This window comes from Sylvia atricapilla, chromosome Z (assembly GCF_009819655.1).
Source record: "Sylvia atricapilla isolate bSylAtr1 chromosome Z, bSylAtr1.pri, whole genome shotgun sequence".
In the NCBI taxonomy this organism is placed as follows: Eukaryota; Metazoa; Chordata; class Aves; order Passeriformes; family Sylviidae; genus Sylvia; species Sylvia atricapilla.
This window is the reverse complement of record NC_089174.1, coordinates 57,190,519-57,204,820: the sequence shown is the minus strand read 5'-3', so window position 1 is coordinate 57,204,820 and position 14,302 is coordinate 57,190,519. Positions and strand designations below refer to the sequence as shown.

Below are 14,302 nucleotides of genomic sequence, written 5' to 3'. Positions count from 1 at the left end.
AGAATATTATTCAATATCAATTATAATAAAGTAGGCCATATAAAGGGGAAAACCTGCCATGCTAATGAAGTTTCTAAGCTGTTATCTTCTATAATTTAGTTATCATATTTATTAAACAAAACCAGAAACAGTGCTTTCACAGGTGAGGTTAAATAAGGGGTCCCAGACACTTATTAAGTTATAGACAGAACAAAACTCTTGACTTTTTGTCTCGTAGCACAACTAAAACAAGGCATCTTGCAGGAACCAACCTCCTTTTTCAAGAAAACCGGGTTGTGTATTTTCTCTTTCTGATGTTCATAAATTGGCCATGGATGTGTCCAAACCCTAAAGTGTTTAAACAAGGTGTCAGATACAGGAGTAAAGTTTTACTGTTTCCTGAATAATCTTGACTCTTCTTCACAGAATGGATCCCAGCCAGCTACATTCCAAGCTGTTAGAACATTTCCCATAAACTGCTACTTCCATGTGAAGAAAAACAACAGCAGAATCCTTTATACTCACAGGACAGATGAGAAGATGAGACAAAAAGGGGGAAATGAGGGAGTAGCCTCTCCAATGAGTGAGCTAAAACTTGCCTCAGTAGAGGTGTAATTTATTAAACATTTTCTAATTGTAAAAATTCCAGCAAGTTCCCTGGAGAGAAGAATATGTGGGAGGCAGCCTGGCTGCACAGGGGGCATCAGGTATATGCAAGCATTTCTGGTAAGGTGATCAGTGGACATCCAAAGATAGAGTATGCAGTTCTTCAGGGTATGGCACTGAGTTTTGCACAGGGTGAGGAGAACCTGAGGGCTCCTAGGAAGCCCCCCTAGAATTTCTGCAACATTACTCATAACGACTGAATATGGCATTTCATATTCATCTAAAAGGCAGCTTAACAAACTGGTCTGACTTCCCACATTTTGTTTAAGTGCAGCTGTAGAATTGTCTTTTCTGATTAAAAAAAAAATCTTTGAAATTAATTGAATTATCTAATGTTTAGCCAGCACTAAAAAATACTTATTTCTGGACCTTTTAGGTCCACACTGACTGAGTAAATTAGTTTTCCCCACTTGTGTTATTTAACCTGATGTCTTAGAGAAATGAACTCCCACCATTATTTACCATACAAAATCTACAGTGTTTTATTTGCTTAAAAGGAAGAAGCAGCTTGGCTGGATTCCTCAGGGAAAGATAGCCTGCCATATTTGAAAAGATTTATTTGTGAAAAAGCACTCAGGTTTTCTTGGTGGTTTTTTTTTTTTTTGGTTGGTTGGTTGGTTGGGTTTTGGGGGGGGTTATTGATGGTGTTTGTTTGTTTGTTTGTTGTTTTTGTTTGTTTGTTTCTCAACCGTCCTTGTTTCTGCTTTGAGCACCATTACCAGAAAGTGAGTTTCAGGATTAATTTGAAATCATAATCATGAGAAGTGAAGAAGAACTTTTCTCTGCAGTCATTGGCTCTTCCACACAGTTATTCAAAATTTCCTTGTAATTATGATTGCATATTTTAAAGTCACGCATCTGGTTCTGCTTCTCTCTCTATTTGTTTCCCTGCTCCCAAGATAATTACATTCTGACAAAAATTTATTGAGACATCTGGTTTTTGCTTCAGATCTCCAGGTCATTCTGTAGCCATAACAGCAGTGCAGCACAGCTCGGCCATTTTCACCGAGGAGAGGTTGCAGTAACTAAACTGATGGCCAGACTGGGAAGAAATCTCACTATAAATTTTCCAGCTGGTTTATGGTGGAAATAAGGAGAATAGTTCAGAATGGAAAAGGAGATAAAGAGGAGTATCTTTCTGATAATACTATCCCCCCAGCACTTGTGGTTCACCTCTAATAAAGCTAACGCACAAAATCAGTGCCAGCTAACAATCACTCTGTCAGGAAAATCCTGAATTAGTGCAGCAAGGCACAGGGACAACTGGCAAAAGTAAAAGGAAATTTTAATAACACAGTAGACAGAATTTCGATTAGAACATTTTGTGAAAGCAGGCAGGAATAAAGCAATTCACTGAAAGGAGGGGGGCATGTCCTTAAATACATGGCCTAAGTGTTTAAAACCACTGCCTTTCTAGCTGTCCCTAATTAGGATCTGTGGTGGAAGGGTCTGGATTACATTTCAGTATAAAATCTTATCTTGGTTACCTTTAGAATTTAACACATGCACAAGGAAAACAATGTGATTTAAACCTGGTATTTAGGAGGAGCTAGAATGCTTTATATCTGCTGCCACCACAACTTAGTCATAAAATAAACTGCCAATCTCTTTCAGTGGTGGTAATGTTCCTAATTTTTTCCATTCACTTTTAGCATGAATTACAAATATATTTGTGCATGATCAGTTGTATTTCCCATTTCATAAACTACCAAGATAAAATCCAAAATATTCAGTGAATGTTGACATTAGCCAGAATTTATGTTCAGGGTAGTGAGAACCTGGAGTTCTCCTAATAAGGTTTTTATTAGAAGCATAAAGGGCATTTTAATAAACCTCTCTCAAATCCCAAACAAACCACAGTGTATCATTATTAAGCCTCATCTTAGCTAAATCCTACATAGGGAAAAATTTCCTGTTGTTCCATAGGATTCCTCTCACAAACCCCAAAGACAGCCTTTCTAAAGTTAAAAGAAAAAGGTAATTTTCCGGTTTTTCTTTAACCAGAGAAATATCCATTTTTACTGTGGCATCACATCTTTCACTGTGATATCACAAAATGTGATCTATTGCCTTATCACATTTTTCAAGCCCAGGGATATTTCCTTGTAGAAACAAAAGTTAGTCTTTCAGCTATAAGAAATTACTTGCTTCTTTTGAAAAATTTCTGTTCCCTTCATACTTCAGGCAAACCATGTAGCTTATGCTTTATCCATCCACTTATTGCAGTGGAGGAAAGGCATAGTGGTCATGGGCCAGAAAAGGATTTACTTCATGAATCATTTTCATGTGAACAGAAATTATTTTGTAATCATCCTCTGAAGAGAAAGATATATCACAAAGAAACAGGTGATCCTAATTGCATGGAGAGTCCATGGACTAAAACAACACAAAATACAGATCAAGAAGCGCTCAGTTTTATTTAGGTTTTCTGTAACGTGACACAGCAATTTCTTGGGTTAGGACATTAAGTTTAGAAGGAAATAACTTACCAAACCAATTGCAATTGCAAAGTTTAGCTGGCTTTTACAGGGAATTTTTCCCTTGCACCTTAAACTGGGCATTTTTCCTTGCTAGACAATTTTTTCCATCCTTGGTAAGAAGTTTTCTTTTCTCAGTTTCTTTTTTGTCATCTCTGTTTTAATGTGCTCTTGTTGCATATGAACAAAGTCAGCCTGACTTTGAGAAGTGGTGTGTTCTGGAGAACGGAAGAGGAAAGTGCTTATTACCTTAATACATTCCTGTATCTCTGGGAAGACAAATATTTCCTCATCCTTCCATGATCCCAGGGCAGAAGCTGATTGCAAGGGTGCTTAAACTGGTGAACAATTGGCCCATTGCCAAATGTTCTTCCACTTGTTCATTTAAACATTTCCCTTGAGAAAATGCCCTTTATTTGATATATGATGTGTAAATTCAACCTCCATCTTCACTCAGTTTCTGTCATTTACTGAGCTTACATTACCAGCTGTGCCAAACTACATCAGTTGGACTAGTGATGAGTCTGCCAGTTTGCAGGTTATCCCAGGAGGCCCTGAAAACTTATCTCAAGTGTACAACTCATTTCGCTGTCAGACAAGATCATTCGGATGAGAAAGGCAGAGAACCTGCTTTTCTTTTTGCAGCATGAGGAAAGTGTATGGTTGAGGGAAGCTTATAAAAGCCTATTTAAAAGCAAGGAGGACTTCAGGAATAGTTCACTTTTCTCATTATGTGTTTTGTAGACAGTAGCATTTCTAGTAGACCCAAGATATTTCTGCTTAAAACCAAACTAAGTGTGCAGGAAATAAAATAAACAAACAAACAAACAAAATGCACTAAGCACAACAACACACTCCTTAATTTCGCTGTGCACAGAGAAGAAAGTGCTTCATGAAATCTCTGACAGTGGACATAGACAAAAAAAAAGATTAAATTAATATAGGACAGAGGAAGACAAACTCCTACATGTTTGTTAAATCCAGATGTTTTGCTGGCTGCTCAGATTTGATAAATAGTACAATAGTAATGACCACTGAAAAACAGTAATTTAATCTCACAGACTCATTCATAATTTTTCCCATGCCATTGTTCAGAAAGGTACATTATTTGTGCTTTATGAAAACATAGATATTTCTGTAAGTGTGCTCTTATATGTTGGGGGTTCTGTGTTCCTGTGTTTTGATGCATCTGTGGCAAGTTTTGTCTTGCCACAGAAAGCATTTTGATTCCTGAATTATTAATACAAAAATATGAACTGTGATTGAAGAACAGCCATTGAAACTTAAGTTTGAATGAGTATAATGTTTTACTTTAATCTAACAAATAAAAGAAGTCTTTCCTGAGTGTTCAAAATCACTCTGTTTCCACAAGTCACAATATTTTAGAATTCTTCAGTACTCTTCAAGAATATATGCAGTAAAATATTACAGAAAAGTATAATCATTATTATCATACAGGTTCTATTTGCATGGTACCTTGTCGTGTATTTGCTCAAATGCCTTCTTGGAAATATGTTAATCCCATAGTAACTGTCAGTTCTCTAATGGTGAACTAATAGGAACTGTCAGTTTCTAAACTTATACCAGCAATACTGTTATTCTTACTGTACCTCTCTCTGATGTTGGGTTTCTTTACTGTCCTCCCACTCTGAATCTGAACTTATTTCTGCTCTAAAAAAGAGCTCTCAAAATATTATATTTGAACCTGTGTGTCACTGAATTGGAACATAAGATAGTGCAACCCTATAAGGCCTGGCAAGAAGAAAAATATTTTAGTTGTTCTAATAAAAAATCTTGAGAATTTGTCTCATTCATTAGGCAGAATATCCTAAATGCCACCGAAGAGACTTTTTTTACTTTTTTGGTAGGAAGAAATAGTTTTGTATTTTTGAAAAAATATGAATCAAAAATCATTCTTTTGTTTGTTGTTGTTGTCGACAAGCAGGCAATATTACAAGACCCGAGTGTCTTGTGACATGAGAATTACCACAATGAGCTGGCATGCGTGAGAATGCTACGTGTGGAAAGGTCTGAGTCATCTACAGCCTGATTTTGGAGTCTCAGATCCTGAAATACCTGCCAGTAGTACTCCAGGTGATGTCAAACATTTAGGCATACAAAAAAAAAAATAAACAAAAAAAAAAAAAAAACAAAAAACCACAACCACAAAAACACCTGAGAAACAGCAAACTGTGTTTTATGCATAACTTTTCTACTGGCTGTGCCTTCACCAGGAACTCCTACAATAGGGCTGCAGCCCACTTCCGTGTATTTGCCTTCATTCTAAAATTATTGTGTAGAACACGAAAAGCACCTGGCTTCTGTCATGATCCTATTCCAGCACTGCACTGTTAGTCTATCTTATGAGTTTGTTTTGTATGTCATATCCACCTCTTTGCAATCATGTAGAAACCTGCTCTTATGGTTTAAATAGATTAAAATAATTTTGAAAAAATCATTAATCTTAACTAGTCTCTACATAGCTTCCATTGAGCAAAGGGTAGCACTGTTTTTTCCTCATCCCTGGGAAAATTGTTACTATGCAGTGACAGCTTCTGGAAGGTTAGAGCAGCCCTTAACTCACTGCACATAGAGAGAACTGTAATTACTCATATTCTCTGTGATGTTAAAACATGTGTGGTCAATAGAATTTGTGCTGTTGGACAGACCTTAAAAGAGGGAAAATTGTTCAGTTTATTCCTTTGTCCCTAGAAATAAAAAGAATCTTTTTTTTTTTTTTTTTTTTTTTTTTTTTTTTTTTTATGTCCAGAATGTGTGAGGCAACTGATCATTTCAACTGGTGCGTAAGTCTTACCTGCCACTGCAGAGTCTTCATTTCCTTGTTAGTCATTTCATTTCATTGCCTTGATCTGTCACAAGGCTTGCTGCTGTCCTCAAAGTAGCTTTCACAGCAATGGTAATGCCACTCTTCCACTTCAAGAAATGACTGAGACATTTTTTTCTTCCTGCTACTGAGCTAGAGCCTTTTCAAAGGAAACTGTCATGCATATTGTTTGGGAAGCTAACAAGAGAGGAGTTATTTCAAAGTGCTTAGATAAGCAACCCCACAGGCATGGGCTGGCTCTCTGCCCTCTACTTCAGCTCCCAAAATTTATTCCCTGTCCAAGTACAGCCATTGCAAAGCTCATTACTTCCTCCATGACTTCATTCAAAGAATCATTTCTCATAAAAATAAAAATGCCAGTAATAGAAGGAATTTTGCATGAGTAGTTCCACAAAGTAATATCAGCTGTGGCTACAACTGTGGCTGTTTTTTCTCAGCACAAAGTACAGTTACCAAACCTCTAATCCTAAGAGTAGATCAGACAAAGGAAAATCACAAGCATACTGTACTGAATGTAGGTGTCAAGGTGTTGGTATGTGTTTGCCTCTGTGGAAGAATTTAGTGTGCACTGTTCTAGGCAAAGATGGCTCCAACAGACCTGTCACACAACTCAGCTGAACCCACCAGCTAAGTTGTGACACCTTGTGGAAAACATATCTAAGAATGAGCAAAAAATACTGCACAGACAGTGAAGAATGAGGAAAAAAATCTGAGGAATGGACCTGTGAGCACCAAGGTCGGACAAGGAGATGCAGAAAGAGATGGAGCAGACCACACTGAAGCACTTCATTCCCTTTAGCCCATGGGAGGAATACACAAGAACGTATATTCACACTGCTGGCCATTGGAGGATCCCATGTTGGATCAGGTGCCTTTTTTCCTGAAGACCTGCTTGTGTGAGTTACCTCACTTTGGATGAGGGGAAGAGTGTGAGGAAGAAAAAGTAGCAGAGAGAAGCTGTTATGGACAGACTGTAATCCCCTATTCCCTATCCTGCTGTGCTTCTTGAGGAAGGGGTAAGGTAGACAATTTGGAATGAAAGAGTGAAGTTGTATCTTGAAAAAAGGGGAAGGTGGAGGAAAAGAGATTTTCTTTTTTGTCTTTTTTTCTCACCCCTCTATTTTTAAATGGCTATAAATCAAATTAATTTTCCGTATGCCAAGTGTGTTTTGCTTGTGAGGGTAATTTTTAAATTACATATTTGTCTTTATTTCAATCCAAGGGCTTTTTCATCTTATTTTCTCCCCTCAATCCTTTTGAGAATGAGGAGTGAGAAAGCAGATGGGCAGGGGTCTTACAGCTAGAAAAGGTCAATCCGTCACAGACACAAAAGGAGAAATTCAGACTTCAAAAAAGTTGAATCTCCAGCATACATGTACAGAGTTTACCTGCACAAAGTTCACCCAAAGTTTGAATAGCCTGATAAGGAAAGAAAAGAAAAAAGTAAAATCACTTTTATTTTTGAGAAAATTAAACCTGGATAGAATTCAGGAAATATTTCAATAGATTAGAAAAAGAATTAAACTGTAGATAGCAACTCAAAATTTTAAATAAAAACTTATTTTGAGATGGAGCCTCTCAAATAGAAATTAAACTCTTAAAACCAAACTTGGATATGTACAGAGTTTATTTTGAAAATATAAGGTACAGTTATCCATCAATCCATTTTTTTCAGAACCAAGAATTTTTTATTTGTACATAGAATGAAATGGTCAATAGGAAACCTCTGAATAATTCCTGCTTCCACCACTTCTACAACAATCATTTTAACCTACTCCTTTGTACTTTCTTACCAGTAAGTCATTCCTAAGGGTCGTTGAAAGACAACAGAAGGAATTAAAGCATTTTATGTTCATGAACAGACGTCCACAAAAGGCGCTAAGTAACACAGTATGGCACCAGTCTGGTTTGAAGTCCAATCATGACAGTTTAGTTAATTTTATCCAGATATTCTTATCTTGATATGAATATAATTTTTGCATTGGGTGTAGAAACAGCTTCAGAAAAGATGTAAAAAAAAGAGGGTTTTTTGAATCCAAGAGCTGAAGACTCTACCATTTCTTTCGGTTGCTTTTTATTAGTAACATCAAATTTTAAAAACAAAAATCTAAATTTTTTAATTGCTCAGTTTCAGCTTAAAGGCATTTTCCTATCACTGTTTATCATATATAATTGATAAAGAAACCAGGTCAAGCACTCTAAATTTACCACAGTCCTTTTTTCTGAATTCCAAGTATATCAAATATTTCTTCCACCTAGATTATCTCTTTTAGCTGTAGATGACCAGCTTTGAACTATTGCAGGACAACCACATAACTTTCACTATCATTGCAGACACACGTAAAAGTCACAGCACTGACCCAGTTGGATGGGTATATTGATCTGCTGGAAGGTAGGAAGGCTCTGAAGGGGAATCTGAACAATCTCGATCAATGGGCCAAGGCCAGTGGTATGACCTTCAACAATGTCAAGTAGAAGGTCTTGACCTTGAGTCATAACAACCCCATTCAAAAATTAAACAGGTTAGGGGAAGAGCAGTTGGAAAGCTGCTTAGTGGAAACAGACCTGGGGGTGCTGGTCAATCGTGACTGAGCAAGGTCTAGCATATGCCCAGGTGAGCAAGAAGGCCAAGGGTCCTGGCCTGTATTGGCCACAGTGTAGCCAGCAGAACCAGGGAAGAGATCATTCCCCTCTCCTTTGAAGTGGTGAGCCTGCACCTCAAATTCTGTGTTCAGTTTTGGGGCCCTAATGACAAGAAGGACATTGGGGTGTTGGAGCGAGTCCAGAGAAGAGGAATGAATCTGGTGAAGGGTCTGGAGCACAGGTTTCATTAGGAGTGGCTGAGGGAACTCAGGTTGTTTAGTTAGGAAATAAGGATGCTTAGGGAAGACCTTATTGTGTTCTAGAATTGCCAGCAAGGAAGTTGTAGCAAGTGGCCATCAGTCTCTTTTTCCAGGCAACTAGTGTTAGAACAAGGGAAAATGGCCTCAAGTTGCACTAAGGGAGATTCAGGTTGGATATTAGGAAATATTTCTTTACTGAAAGAGTGATTAAGCACTGGAACAGGTGGCCGGGGAAGTGGCAGAGTCACTGTCCCTGGAAATGATCAAAAGACAAGTAGACTTGGCACTTTTTGATAAAGTTTAGTGGGCATGGTACTATTCAACTGAAGGCTGGACTTGATCTTAGAGATCTCTTCTAACCTCAATAGTTCTGTGGTTCTATGATTAACTTGTCTGGATTTTTTTTGTTCTCATTACTCTTTATGATACGGTTATTTTCCAAACTACCCATTCAAACTTTAACATTTTTTCAGGCTATTGGAACTTCTACAATGCTTAAACTTTTTTAAGCTAATATATTGCATAGAATCATAAGATAGTTTGGGTTAGAGGGGACCCTACATATCATCTACTCTCAATTTTTTATTTGTATATTTGCAGACTCTCTTTAAGGACCCCACTCTGGCCCTATGCTTTGCAAATATTTCTCTTCATCCTTTGCAAAGAATGGAGAAGCATGTCAACATCCTGATGACATACAGGGACTATTTTCCGCTTCTTTGCAAATAGGAACATCTTTAAGGAAGCACTTCTCTGGAATCAGTCTTTCCAGCATCATTATGAAATTTTCATCATCTCCTTTTGGAAAAGCCCCTTTCACTGCAAGAGTTTCTTTGTTGCTAATGTATTCTGGCTGCTCTTTATTCTGAGCCCGCTAAACCACATTACTTTTTAAGTATCTTTTGTTTCCCACTATCATTTATGTCACGTTACATCTCTCTTTTTAAGTACATCTCTTTAGTAGATAGCTTCTCTTTTTTTCCTTCCTTTCTTGTTTGTATTTTTTTCAGTGGTTTCCAGTTTTGGTTTGTTTTCTTTTTGTTGCTCTTCTTGCTGTTGGCTTTTGGGATTTTTTGAAACATAGCATCCAGATTCATCAGAGAAGATAGATTATTTTCTTTCCACTTGAGAGGACTGAAATCCTAAATTAGTTGTTAATGTGTTCAAGTTGGAGAAAAAGTCTTGCAAGGTGATTGGCAAAGTAGTTGTTAGATCACCATCAGCATCAAATTTCTTATTTCTTTTGTGCTAGTTGCTGTCTAGGAGAAAAAAGCATATCTAGTCAGATAGAAGACAGAAGACAAATATCTTCTAAGTGCTTAAGGTAATAAAACACACAGTAAATGAGGAAAACAGAAGTTGCAACTCATGCTACTGTTGGGGGTTAGGTTTGTTTCTTTTTACTCTAAAGAATTTTTCCCCATAAGTTACCAAGAAGACTAAGTGTTGTACTTTAAACTATTTAACAAAAAACAAAGGGGTGGTCAAAGCTCAGAGGGGGAGATAACGTGAGTTTTGGGGCAGGTAAAAGACAGAGCTTGAGGAAATTTGGCATTGTGTTTTTCTGCATTCAAAAAAAAGAACCCTCGCTGCTAGAAGAGTTCACTCTCTCTGGAGGAGTCCAGTGCTGGGAAATCTACCATCATCTGCTCAACCCGGAATTCTGAGCTTCTCTGCTGCCCTGCAAGAGCTGGACCAGCCCTGCCCCACTATAGCGGATTCTTCAGCACTGCTCCTCTTGCTACGGTGTGACCCTGCATCCCTCTGCCCTGCTGGGACACCCTGCCCCTGCCTGCCAGGACACCCTGCCATCCCAGCTACCAGCCCAGGACTTTTCCAGTGTTTCCAGCTTGGTGTTCTGAGGATCCTACAAATGGAAATGAGACCAAACTGCCCTGGGTTTTTGTGAAGCAAAGTCCTTGAGGTTCTTGGTACTGTTTTTGTTGTCAATGCTGTAGTTGTTTGGTTTTTTTGTTTGCTTTGTTATACATACTAGTAAAGAACTGCTATTTCTATTTCCAAATTCTTTTGCCTAAAGGCTTTTAACAGCAAATTTATAATTGGAAAAAATGGGAAGGTGGCAGTGGTGGTTTGCATTCTCCATTCCAAGGGAAGCTCCAGCAGATATCTGTATTCCCAAACCAAGACAGCTACGCATGTCAACAGCAGTAAATGAGGTTGGCTCTGAGTACATTATTATCAAAAAAAATCTGATTTAAAAAATTTTGCACTCTGTGCAGCATACAAATTCCTTCACAACAAATTACACAGATACTAAGCAGACAAAAATAGCAACAACTTGTGTCTAAATGCACCTCTTAATTCTTTTTAGACAATGCTTGGGTTTTTTATCCCAGCATTTTGACCTAGACACCAAATCCCATCTAAGCAGGTGGGTTCCTCATTTGCAGTGTTTGACAGCAAAACAATGGAAAAACATCAGGCAAGACCAACATAAGTGCTCCTCCTGCTGTGCTTGATCCCTCTAAATTGATCTCTCTGAATGCTGAAACAGGCCATAATTTAGCAGTACATTCCTGCCCTTTATCGATAGCAGTTCCTATTGTCATTGTGGTGGTTTAGCATAAATGTGAAAAAGTTCTTTTCCTAAGGAAATTCTAGCATGGATTGTGATTGATAGCTTGGCTGATGAATGGAGTGTTTCTACGCCTCTGGAAACACAGTCTTGAATCTCAAGTTCCCAAGTGACTCTGCCCTTTCCTTTTCTGGTCATCAAGAAGGTAACATCATCTCATGGGTCAGGGCTTGGGCTGGTCCCCCCGGGGCCAGGTCTGCTGGGCCTCGGGGGGCCCTGCCTGTGGGAGAGCAGTTGAGGCTGGCCGTGTCCCCTCTGTCCCCTCCCAGCTCCTCTGATGGGGAGAGGAGGAGGAGGAGAACTGCAGACCAGCAGTCTGGCCCTGCGCCAGGACCACGGTGGCTGTGCTCTGGGCCTTGGTTGCCAGAGCCACTGGTCCAAAGGAAGAGAGACTTTTAAGACCTTTTCTCTGGAGCTCCAGGGAGCTGATCCAAGTTTGAGTCACTTTAGATCTGACCAGGGATGGAGGAGGTTTGTCCATCAGCATTCCTGAGCATGCACTCTCCCTTCCTCCCCCACCATCACCTGTGACCTTGAAGTTCTGGGAGTCTGCTGGAGAGAAGAAAAAACTCTGGGCAAAGACTTTAACCCTTTTCCATCCTCCATGGAAGACAGAGTGATTTGAAATGTAGAGAGACCGTGTTGAGACAAAGTCAGTGAAAGAACTGATAAAGACTATTGGAAGATGGGATGGAGGAAGTGGACATTTCTGACCAGACTTCTCTGGATGTGAATTATGGGGAAATGGACTGGTTTTGTAATATCCTAATGCTGCTTGGGGGAATGCAAGTTCTAGCCAAAAGGTTGTGTATATTGATATACATTTTAATTGAGAATTTTGATATACATTTTAATTGAGAATTTTGATTAGAATATGTCCCTGGCTCCTGGGAAAGAATGTGGAGCTCTCTATTTCTTTTGAGATAGAGGCAATTTTAGAGATAGAAGAGAATCCCTGTTTTGTACTAGAAAAGGATTCTTAAAATGATACCCCAAACATGTGGAAGCCCATAAACAGCTTGGAAAACTGTTATATGGGTGAGACTGTACAGAATCTGCAAAAATTCCGTACAGTTGCAGGTCTGTGGCCTTGAAAGCCACCAGACCTTTTCTTGTGTTGTGTTCTCCATAACCCTAGAGAGGCTCCTCTCTCAAGGTGACGTAGGATCATGTTTAAATGGTGGCAATTGACTGAAAGTCATAGTTTTCTCTCTGTGGTGAGTGGGAAAGTGAACAGTTGGGGGAAGGGAGGGGAAGGTGTTTGAATGTCTCTCTCTCTCTCTTTTTTTTTTTTTTTTTTTTTTTTTTTTTTTTTTTTTTTTTTTTTTTTTTTTTTTTTTTTTTTTTTTTTTTTTTCTCTTTTCCTTTAGTGTATATTAATAAAATCTATCTGGTTTTTTTTACTTTTAAGTTGTGCCTGTTTTGCCTTTTTCTCCCAAAATCCTATCTCCCAGTTGATAAATGAAATTTAGCAAATGTGAAACCACGACATAAATGGTGCTTTGGCCAGGAAATCGAATTGAAACCACAACATTAATCTTACAGTGTTTGCCTTGCAGCTTTGTTCATCAGGCCATCAGTGCTGTGCTCTCAGAGCAGCTGTTCAGCTGCAACCTGCAACACCACTATATGGGACACTTGATTTAGTTTAAAGTTGATTCACATTCATTTGTGAGCTGACTTGCCATCCAGATATACATCTCTTCAGCTTTTTAAAATTTTGATCACGGTCAATGAAGACATACTTTAGAAAACTTTTTCACAGAATGGGTATGTGGTAAGGGAACAAAAACTTTCACCCAGGTTCTGAATGTACAATCAAAATGGAAACAGAACTATACTGATCATGCAAATTTTGCAATGGAGTGCCAACAATCAGTAATTTGATAACATTTCCTCCAGCTGAAGAATTAGTTTTTCCCTATTAGTATAATCAACATCACTGAAATAGCTGAATAGAAATAACTTAATACAGAACGTGAAAATAGTAAATGGGAATAATGTCAAAAAAGTTGTAACACTCAACTTGGGAAATTTTATTCTCCAATTATTCCTGCATGTTGTTCAACATTTCCAGTGGCCTGCTGAGGAGGTAATGTATTGTTTATATTGGATCAGGCATCTCAGCCGTGAGTCCCCAGGTACAGAGTCCATATATGGAGTAATGTGGTTTTCAGGAGAATTTTTTATCTTTTTCCTTAGCCTCAGAATTCTTAAGTAAGTTGGTTAAGGTTGTCTTGACTGGAAAAAGTTTGCACTTTTCTAAATTCCTCTTCAGAGAGGAAGTCTCAGCACTAAAATACAATCCAATGCTACATTCTTTTTGCAATGCAAAGGCTCTGGCTTTGAGCAGCAGTCATTAATATTTCCTTTTTTCCCATAATTGCTAAGGTGTTGACATCACTGGAAATAATATCCCTCTGTTTATTTCATGACCAGGCGACACCTTCTGCTTAATCAAAGACCAGTTGAGGAAATTAGATGATTCTACGTACTTTAGTAACAGCAAAGCAGAGTAGTACAAGCCGGCAAGCCAAACAGGTGTATGTTTTCATTCTTTGTAAGGTTTGTGAGTTACATGAAAACTTTGACTGTAGAAGAAGTAATTTTGATTCCTTCATTCAAGATAGAAAACTTCAGCTTGAAGAATTTGAGATCCCTTAAAACTCTTAATGTAGTCAAATTACTTCCATAGAGAGAAAAAGTACTTTTGATCACTCAAACTTTGTGGAAACAATCTGTGCTGGAAGGCTGCAAAATTTGATTCTTCCAAAAATGTGGATTGAGCTTGTAATAGTAGTTTCTTATTTATATTAATGGGAACACCTAGAAGCCTCAGTGTAATCTGGAGGAATAAGTTCCTATAAGCTAAGTACTGTTATCTTATTTGACCATA

The 14,302-nt window shown here is 38.2% G+C and overlaps 2 long non-coding RNA genes across 2 annotated transcripts in view; one reads left to right on the top strand and one right to left on the bottom strand.

Annotated features, from left to right (window-relative positions):
- The window catches only part of LOC136373990 (uncharacterized), a 380,400-nt gene that overhangs the window by 112,233 nt on the left and 253,865 nt on the right, over positions 1-14,302 (top strand). The window lies entirely within an intron of this gene.
- LOC136373991 (uncharacterized) overlaps positions 12,664-14,302 on the bottom strand; it is a 229,122-nt gene continuing 227,483 nt past the window's right edge. Inside the window, exon 2 of the long non-coding RNA XR_010745781.1 lies at positions 12,664-12,770. This is a non-coding gene — a long non-coding RNA (uncharacterized lncRNA). The remainder of the gene's footprint in view (positions 12,771-14,302) is intronic.